We start from the raw sequence: 26,310 nt of genomic DNA, 5'->3' as shown, positions 1-26,310 counted from the left end.
GCTCTCTAGCATTATAGACCTCACAAACATGAATTGTAGAGTGGTATAGCTGCAAAAAGTTGAAAAAAGCCAAAAACAAGACCCGTTTTTTCACACAGTTTAGGTTGTGAAATGTTTTGCAAGGACAAGGTTAAAGATGGAATTGATATTCGAAAAAAATGTCGAGTTTTTTTCAGCTCATGAGACAACTTTCTAGACAGATAGCACCTCAAAATCCATTTTGAAACTCTTGACATAATTCAAGGAAAATGGTCACTTAACAAGACATAAAAGTGTCCCGGGACATAAAAGTGTCCCATTACCAACCTAGTGTTAACATAAAACTACAATATAAAAACTCCTAATATAAGTTTGTTCCAAAGAATCAATGTTAAGATGAAGATTTTTTACATCAAGTACATGCTTTAAAACTTCACTCAAAGGTTTTAGAGATGGTGTCTCAAAAAAAGGAGGTGTTTAAAAACACCATTTGATGTGAATAATACGAATTGTATACATTGATTATGTCAAAATAGTATAAAGTATAAACATAACGATTACCACCAACTTGACAGTTTCATAAAAATGATGGTCTTCATCGCATGTATAATAAAAGACTAGCTAGAAAGAGTATGATATCTCCAAGATTGAGGGTGTTCAAATAACACCGTTTTGTAACACTACCAAATGTAAAGAAATTCTGATTGTTTGGATCACTTAATAAAGACAATTAATAAGAAGAAAAAGTTAACAATACCATAGAAGCATCAAACAATGAAACCAAAGAACTTGAATGAGAGAAGTCTCCTGACAATAGGAATATGCACTTCATTAAAAAAATAGTTTAAAGATGTTTTAAGATATCCCACAACATTCCATCAAGTTTAAATTTTGAAAAGTACACATTTCCAAATACTTGGTAGATGCTATTTAGAATACTTAACTAGTACACTTAAAATGGCCTCCTTCTCTTGAGATTTTGAGTCCTTTGAGACATATAACATTGCATTACATAGTGAGTCTCAAGATCAAGATGGAACATTACAAAATTTCTTATGGTATAGTCTCTCTTGTCTTTAGCATACAACCATCCACATAACCATGGAACAATTTCATCTTTTAAAAAACTTTAAAGCAATTGAGTAGGTTGGTTCCAAAACTTTGGAAAAATCATCTAAGTTCCTTGCATATTCCACATCACTTGATATGGACTATCATCAAATATTATAGTGTTGCCCCCATCTAAATAATCAAATAGATTCCATATGGTCGAAATATTTTTGTGATAGGCTCTTTTGTAACCGATCATGAAATTTGAATTTTGGCAGCACGGGTTATCCATAATCATCTTGAATTTGTGACTTTGTGTAGGAAAATAGGTCTTGATTATGTGTTGAGCTTTTTGTAAATGATGGCATCTCCAAATCCAAAACTCAAAGAACTCAAAGCAAAATCTTAAGAAATACTCTGCATCTGGACGCACCACATACACCTCATTGTTATCTTCTACAATGCACATGTACTTGGTCCAAGTTGGCCTTCATTGAAGCTCAAATGTTGAAAGAAGCACACCCTCTAAATCCAAGATAAGCGTTCTTTTGTCCTGTTTGAAAGATGTTAGTAGATAATGAAACCATTGCTCTTGGTTTGAATGTGATATTTGATGTAATATGAAAGGGAGCTCCTCTATTTTGTGATGGTCTAATAGCAAAACATTTTTTCTTAGAAGCCCTGAAATGATTTTAAAAAAAAAGTTAATATAGAGATCTTAAGTGTGTTGAAGACCTTAGGGACATAGGGTGCTAATTTGTGGTTACACTTAGTAAGTCCTATGCAAGAACACATGCCAAACTATGACCCTATGGCCTTATATTCATAGGGTGTTGAGACCATAAAGTGAAATTCCCCCAAGGTTATAGAGCAAGATTTGACCTTATGAGCATGTAGATTGTCCTTGATGGCACAGTGAACTCAAAACCTCTATGCTCAATATTGAAACCCTATGGCCCCAAGGCCATAGGATGTCCTCTATGCTAGTAAGAAAAACCCTCTACGCTCTATGTTGGCACCCTATGGAGACTTGAGGGCCACAAGGTACCCTTTATAATGCTACTAAGAAACCTTGTATGCTCTAGGGGAGCACCAGATAGCCCGTAGGCCACAAGGTTCCCTCTATGCTAGAAAGAAAACCTCTACGGTCTACATTGGCAACCTACATCCCTCGGGCCATAGGGTGCATCAAATGGCTCCTAGGCCACATGGTGCCCTCTATGCTAGAAAGGAAACCTCTGCGCTCTACATTGACACTCTATGGCCCCAAGGCCATAGGGTGCCCCTTACGCCTAGTATGAAACCATTGAAACTCTATATTAGCATCTAAAGACCGTAGGCCGCAAGGTGAGCTCTATGTTAGTAAGAAACCATCTAAACTCTATGTTGGTAGCCTATGGCCCAAAGGCCATAGGATAGCCAAGGAACCCTTTAGGAGAATTCCCCACAAAGACCACCTTATGGCCCCATGGTGATTTAGTGTCCTAGGTGCCCTTCTTAAGACTCTTTTATTTTTGCATCATATGGCCCCAGGGAAATAAGTTATCCTCTATGCTATCAAAAAACCATTTATGCTCTTTGTTGGAATCATATGGCCCCAAGACCATAGGGTGCTCTCTATGCTAGCAAGAAACCCTCCATGCTATATGTTTGAACCCTATGTCACCAAGGACATAGGGTGTCCTCCATGATAGTAAGAAACCCTCTATGCTCTAAGTTTACACCCCATTTGACTATGTTGACACCCTATGGCCCTGGGGCCATAGGGTGCTCCCTAGGGCCACAAGGTGCCCTTCAACCTAGAAAGAGACCCTTTATGCCCTAAATTGGTACTCTTTGGCCTCAGGGTCATAGGGTGCCTTCTATGCTAGTAGGATACATTATATGGTCTAGGTTTCCACTCTATTGCGTAGGGCTAAAAGGTTTGCTCTATGAAGAAACCATGTATACTATATGTTGGCAGTGATTGGCCCTAGGGATAGAAGGAAACCCTAGGGCTATAGGGTGTCCTCTATGCTACTATCATATTGTCCAAGGGCCAGATAGTGACCAAGGTATCATGTGTGTCCCAAGGGTAACAAGGTGCTAATAAAAAGCCCTCTATGCTCTATGTTGGCACCCTATGGCCCCAAGGCCATAGGGCGATCTTTATGCTAGTAAAATTCCCTCTATGGACTATGTTTACGTGTATACTTATAAGAAGGCATTTATGCACTATGCTGGCATCTTATGACCCTAGATCCATAAGATGTCCTCTATGGTAAAAGAGAAATTGTACATGGGATATGATGGAATCCTATGGTCCTAGGGCCATATGGTGTCCTCTATGCTAGCAAAATGTGTAAGTTATACTTATAAGAAGCCATTTATGCACTATGCTGGCATCTTATGACCCTAGATCCATAAGATGTATTCTATGGTAAAAGAGAAATTGTACATGGGATATGATGGCATCCTATGGTCCTAGGGCCATAGGGTGTCCTCTATGCTAGCAAAATGTGTAAGTTATACTTATAAGAAGCCATTTATGCACTATGCTGGCATCTTATGACCCTAGATCCATAAGATGTCCTCTATGGTAAAAGAGAAATTGTACATGGGATATGATGGCATCCTATGGTCCTAGGGCCATAGGGTGTCCTCTATGCTAGCAAAATGTGTAAGTTAATACTGTGAAATTGAAAGAGCTTTTCAGGGAAAAAAAACCTTCTACTTCCGTTGTGGTGTTATGCAATCCAATTCCCAACTCTTGGGCTACTAGAATATTTTCATGATTCTTCTTCTTCCCTTGCACATGTTCTGGAACTTTCACTGTCTTCTTCCATTAGATTACTCTTTAAATTTATCTCTAGTCGTTGTAGCAGTTGACCTTCAAAGACTTGTAGATTCTTGTCATCTTCGTCAGAAACTCTTTGGTTGACATGGAGATTGATAGAATCTTTCTCAGTAGGGTCAATGGCATTAGCATCCTCTATACCAGCAATCTCGAGTAAAACTTTGTCAGCCGCAATATCTTGTTGAAGGACTACAAGTTTAAAGAACACCTAATTTTAGATTCCAAAGTATCTACATTTTGATAACTCTTTTTTGTCACACTCTTAGAAAAAACTAATCGCAAATAGCAAATTTACTAACTGACAACACATCTACAATGAATTTATTTTTATGCTCCTTATTGTCTAGAGATTCCTAATCTTTATCTAGCTACATTAGTTCTTTTTCCATGATGGTGGCGCCTAGAAGTATAATTGGAGAAACATTTATGCCTTTAAGCTCTAGAGCAGAAGTCTCATTTTCTATTGCCATGATCTTCTTGCATTGGATGATTTCCTTGACTAAGTTTCTTATGGCCTTCAGGCCATACAATTCTCTTTGTAGATATCTCTATGACTTTAAGATAATCCAAAATATGTCTCTTTATGGCCTCAAGGCCATAGGGTTAGGATTGTTGGGAGGTCTCAACATATAAATAGATATATGGCTTCAAAGCCATATGGTACTTTATTTATGTGTCACCCTATGGCCCTAAGGCCATGGGTTGTCATAGGGCCACAAGATGCCCTCTATGAGCACTAGTAAGAAACCATATATGCTTTATGTTGGCACCCTATGACCCGAGGGCGACAAGGTATGCCTCTTATGCTAGTAAGAAACCCTTTCTGATACATGTTGTCACTCTATGGCCTTTGGGCCATAGGGTTCCCTCTGTGCTAGTAAAAAATCCTCTATGCTCTATGTTTGCACCCGATGGACCTAGGGTCACAAGGTACCCTATATGATAGTAAGAAATCCTCTATTCTCTATGTTTGCACCCTATGGACCTAGGGCCACAACGTAGCCTCTATGATAGTAAGAAAGCCTCTATGCTCAATATTGAAACCCTATGGCCCCAAGGCCATAGGATGTCCTCTATGCTAGTAAGAAAAAACCTCTACGCTCTATGTTGGCACCCTATGGAGATTTGAGGGCCACAAGGTACCCTTTATAGTGCTACTAAGAAACCTTGTCTACATTGGCAACCTACAGCCCTCGGGCCATAGGGTGCATCAAATGGCTCCTAGGCCACATGGTGCCCTCTATGCTAGAAAGGAAACCTCTGCGCTCTACATTGACACTCTATGGACCCAAGGCCATAGGGTGCCCCTTACGCCTAGTATGAAACCATTGAAACTCTATATTAGAATCTAAAGACCGTAGGCCACAAGGTGAGCTCTATGTTAGTAAAAAACCATCTAAACTCTATGTTGGTAGCCTATGGCCCAAAGGCCATAGGATAGCCAAGGAACCCTTTAGGAGCATTCTCCACAAAGACCACCTTATGGCCCCATGGTGATTTAGTGGCATAGGTTCCCTTCTTAAGACTCTTTTATTTTTGCATCATATGGCCCCAGGGAAATAAGCTATCCTCTATGCTATCAAAAAATCATTTATGCTCTTTGTTGGAATCATATGGCCCCAAGGCCATAGGGTGCTCTCTATGCTAGCAAGAAACCCTCCATGCTATATGTTTGCACCCTATGTCACCAAGGACACAGGGTGTCCTCCATGATAGTAAGAAACCCTCTATGCTCTAAGTTTACACCCCATTTGACTATGTTGACACCCTATGGCCCTAGGGCCATAGGGTGCTCCCTAGGGCCACAAGGTGCCATTCAACTTAGGAAGAGACCCTTTATGCCCTAAATTGGTACTCTTTGGCCTCAGGGTCATAGGGTGCCTTCTATGCTAGTAGGATACATTATATGGTCTAGGTTTCCACTCTATAGTGTAGGGCTAAAAGGTTTGCTCTATGAAGAAACCATGTATACTATATGTTGGCAGTGTATGGCCCTAGGGATAGAAGGAGACCCTAGGGCTATAGGGTGTCCTCTATTCTACTGTCATATGGTCCAAGGGCTAGATAGTGACCAAGGTATCATGTGTGTGAGAATTCTCTACTATGGCGTCCCAAGGGCAACAAGGTGCTAATAAAAAGCCCTCTATGCTCTATGTTGGCACCCTATGGTCCCAAGGCCATAGGGCGGTCTTTATGATAGTAAAATTCCGTCTATGCACTATGTTTATGTGTATACTTATAAGAAGCCATTTATGCACTATGTTGGCGTCTTATGACCCTAGATCCATAAGATTTCCTCTATGGTAAAAGAGAAATTGTACATGGGATCCTATGGTCCTAGGGCCATAGGGTGTCCTCTATGCTAGCAAAATGTGTAAGTTAATACTGCGATAAATATGCAACACGATATACAAAATTGAATCATTATCATACATCATACATTTGTTGGCTTTGCCACACAGTTGAAGGGGTCTTTGCCTTCAAATATCATCATAACATTCAAACATTTAAATCAAATTTGCAAGTACTTCAATTCACAAATGCATTGATCTGTTGGTGGATAGAAGGAGACCCTAGGGCTATAGGGTGTCCTCTATTCTACTGTCATATGGTCCAAGGGCTAGATAGTGACCAAGGTATCATGTGTGTGAGAATTCTCTACTATGGCGTCCCAAGGGCAACAAGGTGCTAATAAAAAGCCCTCTATGCTCTATGTTGGCACCCTATGGTCCCAAGGCCATAGGGCGGTCTTTATGATAGTAAAATTCCGTCTATGCACTATGTTTATGTGTATACTTATAAGAAGCCATTTATGCACTATGTTGGCGTCTTATGACCCTAGATCCATAAGATTTCCTCTATGGTAAAAGAGAAATTGTACATGGGATCCTATGGTCCTAGGGCCATAGGGTGTCCTCTATGCTAGCAAAATGTGTAAGTTAATACTGCGATAAATATGCAACACGATATACAAAATTGAATCATTATCATACATCATACATTTGTTGGCTTTGCCACACAGTTGAAGGGGTCTTTGCCTTCAAATATCATCATAACATTCAAACATTTAAATCAAATTTGCAAGTACTTCAATTCACAAATGCATTGATATGTTGGTGGATGGAAGGTTCGGCTCACTAGGAACTTTGATTTACAAATCCTGAGGGGCAAAAGTATTTGTGTTGGATTCTCCTTATGGCATTGCATATGTTTTGGAACTTGCATTGCCTTCTACTTCCAATTTACAAACTTAAACAATGTTTATACATTATACAATCATTTCTTTGCAAAAAACCTTGATATAATGTTCCGATTGCTACATGACAAGCTAAAAAATTCTACTAGTCCTAGCTTCCCTCTATTGAAAAAAATTCAAGATATAAATTCCAATTCTCTGCATCATCTGGAAGAGAAACAAAATCATAGTTTGGAACAAAATACTCGCACTTTATATCTTTGAATAAAATTTTGTTACAATCAAAGAACTAGATCTTCACATAATCCAAAGGACAAATGCTTCAATAACCATTTATACTCGATGTTTACTATCTAAGCAAATAATTGGCATTTACAAAAAATGTTGAATATATGTTTAATCTAGTTAGTTGCAATACAAAGATAATTATTTCAAAGCGAATATGTTTAATCTAGCTAGTTTCAATACAAAGATAATTATTTCAAACGCTTACACCATCAATTCACAATAGAAGAACTTACACCCAACAAAAAATGATCATATATCAATTGTTCAAACTCTCATTTTGGAATTTTGAGGACTAAATACTTTTTAGTTTTTTCTAGCTTATTTCATTCTCAATAGAATATTAAACCTTAATCACAAGATAAGAAATATATGTCCCTAATGTATATGGACACAAGATATAAGGCCAACGAAAAATGTTCTTGAAACACTTAAAGAGTCTTTAGGTGACCTAGAATAACCAACCTATGGTCTAAAGGCCATAGGGTTTCATGTGATGTTTTATAAGATGTGTCCATAAAAGCTAGGTGATTTGCATCCATGGGGTGATTTAAGTGCCCCTGTGGAGATTCTATGTCACCACCCTATGGCCCTAAGGCCTTAGGGTATCTCAAATGCTCTTGGATAACTTATGTTTCCTTCTAGAATAGCCCAAATACTCATGTGCCCGTTTAGAGACTTTATGTAATCTCTCTATATACATAAGATTGTAGGATAGTTGTGTTGACACCCTATGGCCTTAAGGCTGTAGACCATCCCAAATGCTTTGTGCCCTTTTAAAGACTCTATGTAATCACCCTATATCCGTAAGATTGTAGGGTAGCCAAATGCTTTTGGGGGATTCTATGTTGACACCCTATGGGCCTAAGGCTATAGAGTAACCCAGATGCTTATGTGCCCTTTTAGAGACTCGGTGTAATCACCCTACATTTGTAAGGTTGTAGGGTATCCCATTTTCTTTTGGGGGATTCTATGGCCCTAGGGCCATAGGGTGTCATGTCTACAAAGAACTCTATGATCCTCAAGTCATAGTGTATTCTTTCCAAACCTCGTATGATCAATTAACTTTAAAGTATTACATAATATATATCTTATGACCATATATAAATGTAGAATTCTATTTACCAAAACGTGTCCATATAATATCATACACTTAAGTCTAATTCATTTATTGTGAAAAAACTCAAACTCACAAGTTCACATTTTTTCAGAGAAAATAAATTGAGAAAAATAACGAGCCAAACATCAATGTTTTTAACATCATGGGCAGATTTGAGATGGGAAAAATAAAATAAAATGACAACAATAATAATCTAAATATCAGTAATGTAATATCATGGGTGGCTAGCTTAACCTGTTTCCCGTAGACTTTCTAGAATGGCCTCAGCACTTGCATCCAATGGTTCTTCAATTTCTTCTTCCTCTGAATCCTTGGCATTGACTTCCTCTGTGTTATCCACACCTACCCACCTTCTAAGATCAAGGTCTTCTTCCACTATGGAATGGCAAAGAGATTCCAATTGTGTCATTTGATAACTACTACATGCAACTGATATCACCTTTCTCTGTTGTTGTAGTGCCTCTTTAGTCCCATAGCTTAATGAGAAGATGTCTATCACTTGATCATCTTCTTTGAGACAGATGCATTTGATTGCATGGCGTACAAAAAAGGATTTGGACGTGGTCACAGCATCATACTCGTCGTCATTGATGCAGAGAGTATGCATTGGCTCCAACAATGACTCTTTAACACTAGAGTAGTTGGTGTACTGCTCTCCTTGACTGAAAAATGCCCAAACCCCAAAAATTACTTCTTGAAGAGCACATGTTTGGATGGTCTCTGATCCCATTAAGGAGCTCAAAGGTAGAACGTGCATTTCATACCATTTAGCTTTTTCAGAAATTGCCTTCTCTAGGGAAGCAGCATGCTGATACTTGACTAAGCCGGCAACTAAAAACTCTGATGGTTGATGTGCTACCCCACATACTCCATCAATTACTTTACCAAATTGGGCAGCACTCCAACCACTAGATGTAAGACTTTTGTGTGTTGTGTCTATGATGCAAACACCAACACGAATTTTAGAGCTATTTTCACTGCAGAGAAACTCAATGCCTTCCAAATTCTTTCCAACACACTTGATTGTCCATGGTAAAATGAATTGCAAACTAGAAGTGCCATTATTTTGTGCAATGATCCACTGCACATATCCCTAGTGATCTCAAGAATTGGCTCTTTCTCCTTTCCTTTTTGTAGTAGGAGATTTAGCCATTGTGTACAACTCGTGAAGAGAGATTTGTAAATCTCATCTGTGATGTTATAATGAGACTTATATTTATCCCATGAAGTAACTGCTATTGCTGATGGATCTATCTCTTTAAATGCCATCAACATTTGAGGCTCAAAAACCCTGGTCTTCTTTAAGACCGTTGCACGTGTAGTGAGGTCGAGCATGCCCGCTTGACGTGGTTGCTTCACTAAGCAGATCTTCTCATCTGCCAGCTCTTGTTGTAGTAGCTTGACATCATTATCTTCCAAACTAGCTAGGCATCTAAAGGTTGTTATGCTTGGTTGTCTCCCATGAGCAGTTGATGTCTGATGCTTCTCCAAGATGCGTATCCAATGATCATAGATTTCATCATCGTACATGAACATGTGTGCTTCTTTGTTGGCAAATGATTTATGGTTGAACACGATGTTCGCCACATTTACAAAGGCCTTCAAAATAAAGAAAAGAAAATTAACTTTATTTCAAGACATATTTGTTTCAAAAACAAGCATAGGGAAGTGGAACTTACATCCCAACCTGCTCGACTCGGATGACCGACAGGAACACCTGCCTTGGGTTTTGTTGGTTTAGAATATGCAAGCCATTGACTACGGCCATGCTTCAAGACCTCCACATAAGGCTGGTGTTTCATTGCTGTTATTCTCTCCATGTTCTCCATTTTGGAAATTCGAATAGCAACCTCTTTCGGAGCGTCTACCACTATCCTTGCAGTTCTAAACTTGTAGAACTCTTTTCTCAAAGCATACTTAGTGCTGTTGTTACGCAAAAAATCTCTAGCCACTATGATGGAATACTGACCTGCAAGAATCCAGTAGTAGTGGTATGTTGATAGCTTGTCTCCATGTACTTCAGCTGTTTGTAAAGGAATTTTTGTAATTGGGTTATACGGCATCAAGTCTGCTGCACTGGAGACTGGCCTAGAGTGCCCTGCAAATTGCTTCAAGAGATATTTCTTATATACATCTGACAATGGTTTGCATCTATAGCCATCTGGTGCAAGGCTGCATTGCTCAACTGGGATCAATTGGGTAAATTGTACACCAAATTTAAAATAGTGGTCAATTCCAACGTATCCATCTAGCCCACTCTTAGAAGTTTTGGCAACTTCTTTATCAAGATTTTTTTCTTTGGGCTGTATAATAGAGTCCAACACAGCTAAGGATGCTGAGTCCACAACCACTGCCACTAAGGGGGTTCCAATTGTTAGGGTTTCAAGTCCGCTAGAATCTCCTGCTTCTTGATTATGTAAGGGTATAACTGAAAGATTTTCTTCGGCCACATTTCCACTATTTTCTCCAAGTGAGGGACTCTGACTCTCCTTGAGCGTCTTAGATTGATTTGCTATATGTGTGTCTTCATTCTTTCGCTTCTTATTCTTCTTTGTGCTTCTCAAATTACCTAAATATTGATTGACTTTCTTAAAGCCCTCAATATATAAGTCTATAAAGTTCTCACTTGGAGTGTTGTCTTGAAGCTCCACCCACCATGCTTTTGTCATTGTCACTCCTTCATAATCAACCTTCACCAATTTTTGAGCAAAGGCCACAGGCTCCAATAAGTAGGAGTCACCATTGAGTAGTTTTACTCCAAGGCATGGAGACATTTCAAGATCTGAACAATCTTTCTTTATATCCTTGAAAATACCACAGTCCTTGAAGGGCAATTGCTCTTTATCTTGAAAGAACAAGTGGAATTTCTCATCACTTCCACCATTTGGTAAGTGAAAATCTAGATACCAAGAACTTGGTGTTGAGCCTATTGCATCAACTGACTTTCACTTTCTCTTCTGAGATATTTTCTGTAAAAAGAATGACATATATTTAGACAAGATGGATATTATTACATCCATATGGACCTAGGGCCATAGAGTCACCTCTATGTTAAACCATGTGGTCCTAGGTCCAAAGGGTGCCAACAAAATGGTTCTACAAGTGTACCTAGGCCACTCTATGGTAGTGTGATCACATGTTCTCTTATGACATTAGAGGACCCTCAAAGAAGTATCCCTTGAATGGCCTAAATACCCCTTTAGAGCCTCTACACCAACACCATATGGCATCATGTGGCCTGAAGGCCATAGGGTCCCCTACATGCTAGTAAGAACCTCTCTATGCTCTACATTGGCATCCTATGGCCCCAAGGCCACAAGGTGGCCACAATGTTTTAAAGAAACGCTTCATGAGGGTTTTCTGGTAACCTATGACCCCAGGGCCATATGGTGCTCTCCATGCAAGTAAAAACCACTATTTGCTCTATATTGAGGATACCTTGTGGGATGAAGTCCATAAGGTCCCCTCTATGCTAGTAAGAACCTCTGTTTACTCTATAATGGCACCCTGTGGCCTGAAGGTCATAGGGTTCCCTCTATGCTACTAAGAATCTCTTTGTGCTCTATGCTCTATCGTCTATGCTCTATGATCTATATTGACTTCCTATGGCCCCAAGACCACAAGGTGCCCTCATCGTTTCCAAAAACACCTCATTGTTTTGCTATGGCCCTAGGGCCATAGCTCTCTATGCTGATATAAATCACCATGCTCTATATTAGCTCCCTAATTCCTGAAGGCCATAGGGTTGGCCTCAAGGGCCCCAAGGGTGCTCTATATGCCAATGAAAAATACTATTCGCTCTATATTGAGAATACCTTGTGGGCTGAAGGCCATAGGAACCCTTCTATGATGGATTTTTGACAACCAATCTCCCTAGGTCAGGATGTTCTATATGCTAGTAAAAACACTATTTTCTCTATATTGGCACCATGTGGCTTGAAATCCATATGGTCCCCTATATTCTAGTAAGAGCCTCTCCATGCTCTATATTGGCACCCTTTGGCCTGAAGGCTATAGCGTCCGATCTTTGCTAGTAAGAACCGATCTATGCTCTATATTGGCACCCTATGGCCTGAAGGCCATAGGGTCCCCTGTATGCTAGTAATAACCTCTCTATGCTCTACACATCCGATGACCCCAAGGCCACAAGTTGCCCTCTATGTTTTGAAGAAACCCTTCAGGAGGGTTTTTTGGCAACCTATGGACCCAGGGCCATAGGGTGCTCTCTATGCCATTGAACAACCCTCATTGTTTTGGTACCCTATGGCCCCAGGTATAAAGCACTATTTGGTCTCTCTATGCTAGTAAGAATTGATCTTTGTTCTATATTGGCACCCTTTGGCCTGAAGGCCATAGGGTCCGCTCTGTGCTAGTAAGAACCGATCTATTCTCTATATTGGCACCCTAATTCAGGCCATAGGGTCCCTTGTATGTGAGCAAGAACCTCTCTATGCTCTACACATACTATGACCGCAAGGGCACAAGGTGCCCTCTATGTTTTGAAGAAACCCTTTATGATGGTTTTTTGGCAACCTATGGACCCAGGGCCATAGGGTGCTCTCTATGCTAGTAAAAACACTATTTGCTCTACATTGAGGAGACTTTGTGGGCTGAAGGCCATAGGTTCCCCTCTATGCTAGTGAGAACCTCTGTTTTCTTTACGTTGACACCCTATGGCCTAAAGGCCCTAGGGTTCCTTGTATGCTAGTAAGAAGCTCTCTATGCTCTATGCTCTATGCTCTATATTCACATCCTATGGCCCCAAGGCCACAAGGTGCCCTCATTGTTTCGAAAAAACCCTCAATGTTGTTTTGGCACCCTATGGCCATATGTATAAAGCACTATTTGGTCTCTCTATGTTATTAAGAATCGATCTATGCTCTATATTGGCACCCTATGGCCTGAAGGCCATAGGGTCCCCCCTATGCTAGTAAGTAACTCTCTATGTTCTACACATCCTATATGTTTTGAAGAAACCCTTCATGAGGGTTTTTTGGCAACCTATGGACCCAGGGCCATAGGGTTCTCTCTATGCCATTGAGGAGACCTTGTGGGCTGAAGGGCATAGGGTCCCCTCTACGCTATTAAGAACCTCTATTTTCTCTATGTTGACACCCTGTGGCCTGAAGGCCATAGGGTTCCCTCTATGATAGTAAGAAGCTCTCTATGCTCTATGCTCTATATTGACATCCTATGGCCCCAAGGCCACAAGGTGCCCTCATAGTTTTGTAAAAACCCTCATTGTTTTGGCACATTATGCTCCCAGGTATAAAGCACTATTTGGTCTCTCTATGCTAGAAAGAACCGATCTATGCTCTATATTGGGACCCGATGGCGTTCAGGCCATAGGGTTCTATGTATGCTAGTAAGAACCTCTCTATGCTCTACACATCTTATGACCCTAAGGGCACAAGGTGCCTTGTATGTTTTAAAGAAACCCTTCATGAGGGTTTTTTTGGCAACCTATGGACCCAGGGCCATAGGGTGCTCTCTATGCTAGTAAAAAACACTATTGCTCTATATTGATGAGACCTTGTGGGCTGAAGGCCATAGGGTCCCCTCTATGCTAGAACCTCTATTTTCTCTATATTGACACCCTGTGGCTTGAAGGCCATAGGGTTCCCTCTATGGTAGTAAGAAGCTCTCTATGCTCTATGCTCTATGCTCTAAATTGACATCCTATGGCCCCAAGGCCACAAGGTGCCCTCATTATTTTGGCACCTTAAGGCCCCATGTATAAAGCACTATTTGGTCTCTCTATGCTAGTAAGAACCGATCTATGCTCCATATTCACACCCTGTGGCCTGAAGGCCATAGAGTCCTCTGTATTCTAGTAAGAACCTATCTATGCTCTACACATATTATGACCCTAAGGGCACAAGGTGCCCTGTATGTTTTAAAGAAACCATTCATGACAACTTTTTGGCAACCTATGGACCGAGGTCCATAGGGTGCTCTCTATGCCAGTAAAAAACACTATTTTCTCTATATTGAGGAGACCTTGTGGGCTGAAGGCCATAGGGTCCCCTCTATGCTAGTAAGAACCTCTATTATCTCTATATTAGCACCCCTGTGGCCTGAAGGCCATAGAGTCCCGTGTATTCTAGTAAGAACCTCTCTATGCTCTACACATCTTATGACCCTAAGGGCACAAGGTGCCCTGTATGTTTTAAAGAAACCATTCATGACAGTTTTTTGGCAACCTATGGACCCAGGTCCATAGGGTGCTCTCTATGCTAGTAAAAAACACTATTTTCTCTATATTGAGGAGACCTTGTGGGATGAAGGCCATATGGTCCCCTCTATGCTAGTAAGAACCTCTATTATCTCTATATTGACACCCTGTGGCGTGAAGGCCATAGGGTTCCTTCTATGGTAGTAAGAAGCTCTCTATGCTCTACATAGAGATCCTATGGCCCGAAGGCCACAAGGTGCCCTCATTGTTTCAGATGGAAAGTAGGGCACCTTGTGACCCTAGGGAACATAGGGAATCCTATGGCCCTTGAGATTGTAGATTTTCATCCTATGGCCCTTGGACGACAAGGTCTTTAGATGGGACAAAGGGCATCCAAGGGCCCGAGGGTGGCCTACATACATAGGGTACACCATGGTGCATATTAACGGGCACCATGGCAGCCCCATGAACCTAGGGCTCTAGGGCCATAGGATCTCCAAAAGTAACATAGGGAATCATATGGACCTTGCGATTGTACATTGCCACCCTATGGCACTTGGGCCATAGGGTCTTCAGATGGAATGTAGGGCACCTTGTGACCCTAGGGAACATAGGGAATCCTATGGCCCTTCAGAATGTAGATTGTCACCCTATGGCCCTTGGGCCACAAGGTCTCTAGATGGGACGTAGGGCACCCTATAATCCTATGGATATAGAGCCATAGGATCTCCAAAAAAAACATATGGAACCCTATGGCCCTTGAGATTGTACAAATACACCCTATGGCCCTTGGGCCACAAGGTCTCAAGATGTAACAGAGGGCACCTTTTGATCCTATGGCCATAGGTTTCTTATGTTCCTTTTGGAGATTCTATGGCTTTAGGGCCATAGGATCTTCAGAAGGAACATAGGGAACCATATGGCCCTTGAGATTGTACATTGCCATTCTATGGCCCTTGGGCCACAGTGTCTCTTGATGGGACATTGGGCACCCTGTGATCCTATGTCCGTAGGGCCATATGTTCATTTTGGAGATCCTATGGCCCGAGGACCATAGGATCTCCAAAAGGAACATAGGGAACCCTGTGATCCTATGTCCGTAGGGCAATATGTTCATTTTGGAGATCCTATGGCTCGAGGACCATAGGATCTCCAAAGGAACATAGGGAACCCTATGGCCCTTGAGATTGTACATTCCCACACTATGGCCCTTGGGCCACAAGGTCTCCAATAGGTCACCCTTTGATCCTATGGCCCTAGGTTCTTTATGTTGCTTTTGGAGATTCTATGGCCCTAGTGTCACCCTATCTCCAAAAGGAACATAGGGAACCCTATGGCCCTTGAGATTGTACACTGCCACCCTAAGGCCCTTGGTCCACAAGGTCTCTAGATCGGACAGAGAGCACCATGTGATCCTATGGCCATAGTGCCATATATATGTTTTGGAGATCCTATGGCCCTATGGCTATAGGATCTTCAATAGGAACATAGGGAACACTATGACCCTTGAGATTGTACATTGGCACCCTATGGCCAGATGGGACATTGGTCACCCTATAGTACGATGTGAGACCACCCTATGGCCTTATGGTCATAGGGTGCCTTAGGGCCATATGTTACTCTTTAGTATGAGGTGAAACCCTATGTAGCCACACCCTGTCTGCCCTTCTAAAGATTCGATGTCTAGTTTTATTATAGTGACTACAAATGAATTTAAAGAAACTATATTACACCATATCTTACAAACACATATAGTGTACACTTTCTTTCATACCTTTTTGCCTCTTTTTTTTTCCCATCCTCCTGCAACTGAACAACAGCGCGCTCTACTCGTCCTCTTACAACGTGTGCCCAACACCCCACAACCCAATTACAGGTATCCATAGTTTCAGCATATTCTGTAGTTATTGTATTTGTATTTGCAGGTTTATGATTTTTTTTTGTAATTAGAGATTTTTGCAGTTAGAGTTTTACAATTTTACAGTTTAGGTCACTTATAAAGATTTTTCTGTTTTACAGATTTAGGTCCCTAATAAGAGTTTTTCATTTTACAACTTTAGGTCCCTAATTAGTGTCTTCTGTTTTATATTTTTAGGTCTCTAAATTAGAGTATTCTGTATTACAGTTTTAGATCTCTAATGAGAGATTTTTCTGTTTTATAGTTCTACAGTCTACAGTTTTACAATTTTAGAGATGTAAGTAATGATTTTTGTTTATTGTTTTAGAGAGAGGTGATTCACAACTTAGCTAAAACGTAATTAGATTAAGAATAGTTAAAACCGAATTAAGCAAAAAGATTAGGGTTTCTACAGGTTACCTCTGAGTAAATCTGTGTTTCATGAAAACCGGCTGCAGCAGTAGCAAGCAGTCACTTAGGTGTGTTGATGCCGCGACGATGATGGTAACAGATCTGTGTTTGGGAGGTCGCGACAACAGTCCTTCTGTTGAAGGTTGTGGCGATGGCTTCGCGTAGATCTGTGTGCGCATCGCAACGATGACGTAGAACGGTATGCGTAGGGAGAGAGGGAGAGAGACACAGAGAAAGACAAGCTCTGTGCAGGTTTTTGTGTAGGTTTCGAGCAAGAAACGAGAGAGAGAGAGAGAAAGAGAGCGACAATGCAGAAAAAATTGTGGTAGAGAGAGAAAGAGAGAGATAAGGTTAGTTAGGTTAGGTTAGAAATTCAAAATTCGAATTTTGAATGTAGGGGTTGTTCTCACGGGTTTGCAGTCGAGATTACTAGAGTTCTAGGCTTTGTGCGAAAATGAGACATAGCGAGTCGGCTCCGAAATTGAAAGAGCTTTTCAGAAAAAAAAAAGAGTATGGAAAAAAAAAGTTGGTGCAAGGCTTTGTCAATGTCCATATCTTTGTAGTACGAGTGGAACGACACCCATGAAGCAAAATTTGACTCCAGAATCAAAATCTGCATCGTAAAAAATACACTAAAAATAGCTAAATTTTTAAAAAATTATCCCAAAAATTGTGCGCTATTTTTTTGTCCGATATCAATAAGTGTATTTGAAAACCCATTATGACAAAGTTTGTCGTAGCATAAATTTTTTTTTAATTTTTTTTAAAATTTATGCCACTTGCGGATATCCCTTGAATGGCCGAAATTATTATGAAGACACCTCATCCACCCCTGGGCTCACACCATAGGACGACAATGTTGGAGGTCAAGGATCAAAGCGTGCACTCAGTTCCATTTGAAAATCCTATGTCCTAGGGTTTTCTTCTTCTATCTTGTGAGATCCTTGTGGCCCTATGGTGGCAATGTGAAAGCTTGTGGACCTAGGGCCATAGGGTGGCAATGTATAAGCTCAAGAGCCATAAGTTGCCCTATATTCCATTTGGAAATCCTATGGCCCTAGGGTTTAGGGGTGACAATGGATAAGCTCCAATACATAGCCCTATGTTCTAGTTGGAGATCCTATGGCCCTAGGTCCACGACAATGTATAAGCTCAAGAGCCATATGTTGCCCTACTTTCTAGTTGGAGATCCTATGGCCCTAGGGTCATGGGGTGGAAATATGTAAGCTCAAGGGCCATAGGGTGCCACATGTCCCATATGGAGATCCTACGGCCCTAGGGCCATGGGGTGGCAATGTATAAGCTCAATGGCCATACATTTCCTATGTTCCATTCGGAAATCCTATGGCCCTAGGGTAATGGGGTGGCAATGTATAAGCTCAAGGGCCATACATTGCCTATGTTCCATTTGGAAATCCTATGGCCCTAAGGTAATGGGGTGGCAATGTATAAGCTCAAGGTCCATAGGGTGCCACATGTCCTATATAGAGATCCTATGCCCTAGGGCCATGGGGCTGCATTGATATCTTGGCCACCCTTGAACCTGCACCCTTGAGATTAGGGGCCTTAGGTTCTCTTATTGTATGTTGTGAGATCTTGTGGCCCTAGGGCCATATGGTGGCAATGTATAAGCTCAAGGGCCATACATTGCCTATGTTCCATTTGGAAATCCTATGGCCCTAGGGTCATGGGGTGGCAATGTATAAGCTCAAGGGCCATAGGGTGCCACATGTTCCATATATAGATCCTATGGCCCTAGGGCCATAGGGCTACATTGATATCTTGGCCACCTTTGACATCTTGGCCATAGGTTGTCTTTTTGTATGTTTTGAAGTCTTGTGGCCCTAGGGCCATAGGGTGTCAATGCTCACACCCTTGGGCTTAGGGCCATAGGTTGTCTTTTTGTATGTTTTAAAGTTTTGTGGCCCTAGGGCCATAGGGTGTCAATGCTCACACCCTTGGGCTTAGGGCCATAGGTTGTCTTTTTGTATGTTTTGAAGTTTTGTGGCCCTAGGGCCATAGGGTGTCAATGTATAAGCTCAAGGGCCATACATTGCCCTATGTTCCATTTGGAAATCCTATAGCCCTAGGGTCATGGGGTTGCAATGTATAAGCTCAAGGGCCATACATTGTCGTATGTTTCATATGCCGATCCTATGGCCCTAGTAGGGTCATGGGGTTGCAATGTATAAGCTCAAGGGCCATACATTGCCGTATGTTTCATTTGGAGATCTTATGGACCTAGGGTCATGGGGTGCCATAGGATGTATATATACTTGACATGAAACTCCCTATGTCCCTAAGGCCATAGAATATATATATACTTGATATGAAACTCCGTGAGGTGATCTTGAGGACAACCCTATGGCCTTCAGGCCTTAGGGAGCTAATATAGAGCAAATATGCTTTATACTGGCATAGAGAGCTATGGCCCTGGGGCCATAGCAAAACAATGAGGGTTTTTTGGAAACAATGAGGGCGCCTTGTGGTCTAGGGGCCATAGGAAGTCAATATAGATCATAGAGCATAGACGATAGAGCATAGAGCACAAAGAGATTCTTAGTAGCATAGAGGGAACCCTATGACCTTCAGGCCACAGGGTGCTTCTCATGAAACACCCACATACATACTTGTTATGATTTATGCTACGTAAATCAATATACTCTTCAAGCGGTTTGTTTAACAATTATTCTTGCAAATCTTCTTGCAGGTATGGCTAATTTCAATCATGGTGATAGAGAGTGCATGTTTGTAGCGACACAAAAGGTTGCCATTGGGACTGTATTTGAAATAAATCCAAGTGCATATTGTTCTGGCATGCTTATTGGGGAAGGCAATGTATCAGTGTCAATTGATTTGTGTTTTGAAAAGAAAGCACTCATCCCTTTTCCAACAATGGATGCATTGAGAGTGGGAGATGCTTTTCATAGTATTGTGAAATGGAGTAGTGGTTTGTTGCAACATATAAATGAGATGTAGTACAAAGGGGCTTCTATGCATGAGGCTGACAAAGAAGAAGGAGCATTGGATGCACAATGTAATGGAATGAGCTACAGAGAGGTTTAGAAGGATAAGAGGGTTCAACTTCGGGATGAAAGAAAAACACGTGTAGTAGCCGAAGGGGTTGTCATGTATGTGTGTCCGTTTGACTCTGTAAACTTTGGTGAGCTAGGTGAAGATAACATTGGTATTGGTATCGAAACATCCTATGCAGATGAGGCTACTATTTCTGCGGAAGCTAGTGTATGCAACATTAATCTAGTTTGTTGGCCTATCAAGAGAGTGACAACTATGGATGGAAAAGAATTGTTATGCTATGAGGATCTACATGCTATGCATGCATTACAAGACACATGCATTGAATTAGCTTCTTTGGTAGAGCCTATTTCAAAAAAGCAGAAATATTGCTTTGTAAATAGGAAGCCAAAAATGCCAGTGAAAGCTTCTAAGAGATCCAATCAAGCATCTCTAGCATCTGTCCAGCTTGTTTCAACCATAGATTGTTGTTCCAAAAGGTGTTGTCAATATGCCAATCGAGATAAGGTCATGGCTATGCGCAATGAATTTTGGGGACAGAGTTTGCAAAATAGAACAAACTATGTGTATGATACAATGTTGATTGCATGGCATGAGAACAAAACAACTACAAAGACATGCTATGTGTTTTCTTTTAATGGCAGTGAGGTTTGCAGTAGAGCTTGGTACGAAATTCATGGCATTCCAAAAACTTCATTTTATCATTACCGTGAAAATTTTGAGAATGGGGTTAGATGCTCAATGCATGGTAATGATGGTGTCATGAGAAAAGGAGGAGACCATACAGAAATGGTAAGGGCATTGATGCGCTCTTTTGTTGATGAAAACTCGGAGAGAATGCCACATAAGAGTAGAACCATGGAAGATGGTACTAGGGAAACTTTGCTTGCAATACCAAACACGTACAAGCAAGTAGACATTTCACATGATGTCAATAAAACACTTGACAATATGAGTCTCAAGCCAATGTCTAGCACGACATTCAATAGGATTTGGAATACAGAGTTTGCTAATGTGACATTGTCAAAAACAAGTGAGTTCTCCAATGTGTTGTGTGTAGTCGGATAAAGTCTCAACTAGAGTCAACAAAGGATGACGAGATGATTGCACGTTTGAAGGATGAACGTCGAATTCACATGTTGCAACAACAAAGTTGTAGGAATGTGTACTACACCTGGCGTAAGTTCTCCCAATTGCAAAAGGATAAGTATTTATGCATTATACATGATACAATGTATAAAAAGAAGACAACAATACCTAGGTTGCGTGTGAACTCAAAAGATTATGCGAATGCATATCAATTGCAAGTATCATTAACAGGTATGATAACACATGGACATGGTCATGGAATGTATGGTCACTTCTCACTTAATGGCCTATGGCCTTGAGATCCCAATGCTACAATTGGTTCCCTTGCATTATGCTTACAGAATCTGGAAAGAACAGAAAACCATGGACTAGGAGATTTATGCCATGACGGTATGCCACGCAGCAATGTAACGTTATTCAATGCATTGAACTCAAGGAGAGCTCTAGACCTCCAAAACAAAATGAAGCAAGAGCGTGAGAGGAATGCATCAACAATGACACCACTGTTGGCTATCCAAGAATGTAATGAAGAGATTGTACACATACAATCAACTTCCTCTCAATGTGTTGTGGATACCATATCCACTCCTGTATTTCAAAAATTGCATGATAATCTTTTGCTACAGCTAGATAATTGTGCAAGAGAGAATAAAAATCGATATTTGTTTGCATACTTATCCTTGTTAGTAGCAAAAGGAGTTTTCAAAATCGTGCATTTGGGATTCTTAATGGTGGGTCATACACATGAGGACATAGATGCAATGTTTAGTAGGTTCTCAGAAAGATTGCGAACAGGAATGATATTCACTTTTCCACATCTGATGGAACATTTTCAAAAATGTGAAAGCTCAACTCCAGCACCATTTTTGATGACACAAGTTCCCAACTTTAAATCCTTTGTGCAAGGGTACATGTGTGACGGACAAGATGCTCTAGTCGGACACTCTAAGCCACTTCAATTTCGTTTCTATATGCAAGGTGAAGTTCCAGTAATGCAGTACAAAATTCATCCCAAATCACCCGATTGGATGCCAAAGGAGTCGGGAATTGAGTTGTGGAAAAAATATGACCAAGGAAAACCAAAATTACCAACAGGCTGTCCAGATGTGGTACCTATAGCAGACTATGTGAGAGATAGTCCGCTTGTTATACAAGGGATTAAGTCATATCTTGAATTTTGGAAAAGATGTTCTCTATTAAAGGGAAAGGACCATGACTCCACAAAATACATGGAGCCTGTTATCACTTATTGGCAAAACATAATCAATGAGCTTGAACAACCAACCAATAAACACATTGGTGAATATACAACATTTTGGCCAAAGACTATAGGGAGTCATCGAATGCAAGAAATAGACGAAGACAAAGATGAGTTTCAAGGATATGAAGAATTGAATGATCACTATGTTGGTCCTCAAAGTGCAAGGCCACAAGAGGCCTTTAGGCCTCAAATTGATGTAAAAAAAGGGGATCTTGTTCTTGTGAGACCCACAGATTCTGAATATCCGATATGGCTAGGAGTGGCAGAGTCAAACATTGATGTAGACAAATCATCTCCTAACTACAAGAAAGTTCTGATTCAGTATTGGGCACCAAAACATCGAAAACGAAATCCCACAATCCAAGAATAGTATGAGGATTGTTGGAAAAAGAGTTGATATTGCAATCTTGCTGACCCAAAGCGTTGGGACTCTGTTGATACAATTGTATGGTCATGGACTCCAAGGGGTGGAAGAATTGTGGAAACAATCAAGATCCCATCAAATGTCATGGAGAAGGCACAGGCTAGCTTAATAGGAGAAATTGAATAGCATTTCATATCTTGCTCATTGTTTTATTTCCCCTGCTTATATATGATTTTATGAAGTATTTTTAAACACCCACATAAAAATAAAAATTCTAAAAGGTGTTTCTCATTTTCTTGGGAATCTATCTCTTTTATGAAGTGTTTTGAAACACCCACATAAAAATAAAAATTTTAAAAGGTGTTTCTCAACACCACCATTTTCTTGAGAATCTATCTCTTTTCTGAAGTGTTTTGAAACACCCGCATAAAAATAAAAATTTTAAAAGGTGTTTCTCAATACCACCATTTTCTTGAGAATCTATCTCTTTGTCACATTCCCAAATTAAATGAAATTTTTCCAAATTTAATGGGAAATAGGAATCCATAGGCGTTGAAATTAGTCCCAAAGTTGTGGGATTTTCCCATTTCATCTAAAATGGTGTTATCCTACCTTCATCAAACCACCATCTCTCCATTGATGGCATAATTGAGGAGCCCTATTTAGGCAATGAATCTGAAGACATGTCGTCGCATATCATTCCTCTCCTTCCTTCAAGAGAAGAAGAGAAGACTCAAATCAGTACAGAGACTTCTAGACAGTGCAGCTGGATGCAAGCAACATTCAATGGTACGAATTGTAATCAATTGATCTTTTGAAGAAGTTAAACTCAAGACTTGGAAAATTAATATAGAACTTTGGAACTTCAGGTGTCAATGTGATGGCTGGAGTGGGACTGCTATCATGCCCATATGCGGTGAAGGAGGGTGGGTGGGGGGGAATGGTAGTGTTGGTGCTATTTGCTCTTATATGTTGCTACACAGTCACCTTTTGCCCAAATGCATGGACAGTCAAACCATCGACATACTTACCACGTACCCAGACATTGGACAACTTGCACTTGGCAAGATGGGTCGCACAATTGTGTCGGCATGTTTAATTTTATTTGATTGCAATCTCCATATTTGGTAAAAATAATGACACAAACTACTAATGGTGTTTTGTTGTTTGCAGATGGTTCTCTATGCCGAGCTCTATGTAAGTTCCCAACCCATTGTTAAAGGTCAATTCTTGATAATTGAAAAAGTACATAATTATCCCACTTATATTATGATGATTATTGCAAACGATAATGCAGGCGTATGGTGTGGAGTTTCTCATACTAGAGGGAGACAACTTATCCAAGCTTTTTCCAAACTATCGGTTTACAATGGATGGAATGAACATTGGCTCATATGCGATCTTTTCTATTTATGCTACAATGGTGATCCTGCCTACTGTGTGGTTGGAAAACCTCAATTGGCTCTCTGCTCTTTCGTATGAGTATCCAAGAAATAAATGCATAGATAGATTTTCCTGCGCATTGTCAATGCTGTTGTTGCGTGTGTGCAAAGTTGTGTACGTCTGCGCGCTCAACATGAGTGGTGTAGGTGTGTGTGTGAGTCTATAATTATTTTTAATTTTGTGGCTGGTAGGCATGGGAGTCGTAACAACAAGCCTGGTGATGGTCCTCATGGTTTGGGAGGGAGCTATTGATAGATTTGGTTTCACCAAAACAACCAGCATCGTGAATCGGCGAGACCTTCCCTTGGCAGTGGGTGTTTATTGTTTTTGCTACTCAGGACATGCTATTTTCCCAAACATCTACTACTCCTTGAGGGACAAGAGTCGATATACCACGGTCCTCTTGATAAGGTGTCTCCCTCTTTCTCTCTCTCTCTCTCTCTCTCTCTCTCTCTCTCTCTCTCTCTCTCTAATTGTGTGTATATGTAAGTATGTAGGTATATATATATATATATATATATATATATGTATGTATGTATGTATGTATGTATGTGTGTAGGTGTACATTGTATGTGCTTTAATTATAGTCTTCAGTTGAAAACATATCAGGAACCACCAAAAAGATATTAACACCACCGTCTGATAGTACTTCTTAGAGAGAAACAATAATTATTCATGACAAAATGTTAAGCTCAATCAAATAATAGCATGAGACTTTAATCAATGCATGAGTTCTTGATTGTGAATAGCTAGTAAGAGTACACACTCTTACATATACATACATACATAAGCGTGAGTGTGCGCTTACGCTATAACATGGTGGTGTTAATATCTTTTTGTTGCTGTTAATATATTTCCATTTGAAGACTATAATTAAAGCACATACAATGTTAAGGAAAGTTGTGTTTTTCTTTACCTTTGGTTGATTCTGTCCCTGTTTTTGTAGCTTTACCTTGTGCTTCCTCTCCTATTTTACAATGTCAGTGGTGGGATTTCGCATGTTTGGAGATGAGACACTATCCCAAATAACATTGAATCTACCGAAGACCAACAAAGTAACCTACTTCGCCCTATTCCTAACAGTAAGTAGCTCCTCATACTGGCAAAGAGCATTAATTGAGCTTTATAGTACATCACTTATACACTTATATCCTCACCTTTTCTCCTGGTTTTGTTTCTAAACTTTGGAAATAAGGCAATGATGACTTTAAGTGATTATCTTTAAAAGCACTTCACTCATTCCTTCAACACCTCTCTCTCTCTCTCTCTCTCTCTCTCTCTCTCTCTCTCTCTCTCGCACACACTATGTGACAAACATACTCCTTAGGTAGATACACAATTAAGTGTTTACTTCTCTTCCTGAGCTTATACATTAAAGGCAGGCCATTTAAAATGATTTAACATTTCTTATACTTGTTTGTTTTGTATATACAAATTTTGAACCCGTTGACAAAATATCCTTTAAATCTGAGCATTTTTCTTTGCTTCTTACCTTAAGTTTGTACAATTATTGAATTGAATGTATCCCTTGACCTTAGCACACATTTGCTCTTATTATAACCCCAATTGCAGATGGGATAGAAGAGCTCATACCTACGAAGAGTCTTGGACCTTGCCAAAAAAAAGCATTAAAGATGACACTGCGAACACTCCTTGTCATTTCCAATTTGTGTGTAGCAACTTTGGTGCCTTTTTTGGTGAGTATATGTTTGTGCAATTTTAGTTACTTTCTTCCTCTACGTTTGAGTAATTTTATTCATTGTTTTTGGCAGGATATATGATGTCGTTCATTGGTTCACTCCTTACTAGCCTTGTGGTGAGTTTTTTTGCTATCAAACCTTTAGCATGGTTGATTTGGAATAATGTGTATACCCGCGTGCTTGTTTCAATTTTGTTTTTATACTTTAGACTTACATCAACATCAAATAGTGCTTGATTTAGGTTAATGTGTATGAAAGTGTGTGGTTTTAAGGTCCTCTAGAATTGCTCGCTGCCCCCCCCCCTCCCCCCCTTACTTTTGTGTTTCTCCCCTCTCCCCTTGCCTAGCGCTGCTCCCCCCTCGCACCCCAGCCCTCGCCTTGCTTCGGCCCCGCCTCTTCCTTCCCCCGTCCAAACTTGTGCCCTACCTCTGCATGCACCCCATCGCGCCCAGTAACCCTCGCAGCATC

General features: G+C 40.5%; 1 pseudogene; it reads left to right on the top strand.

Moving 5' to 3' along the window:
- The window catches only part of LOC147459356 (amino acid transporter AVT1G-like), a 68,830-nt pseudogene that overhangs the window by 34,852 nt on the left and 7,668 nt on the right, over window positions 1-26,310 (top strand).

Source organism: Adiantum capillus-veneris, chromosome 4 (assembly GCF_014529385.1).
Source record: "Adiantum capillus-veneris isolate H3 chromosome 4, ASM1452938v2, whole genome shotgun sequence".
Lineage (NCBI taxonomy): Eukaryota > Viridiplantae > Streptophyta > Polypodiopsida > Polypodiales > Pteridaceae > Adiantum > Adiantum capillus-veneris.
Note: the sequence above shows the minus strand (reverse complement) of the source record. Positions and strands in the feature narration are given on the sequence as shown.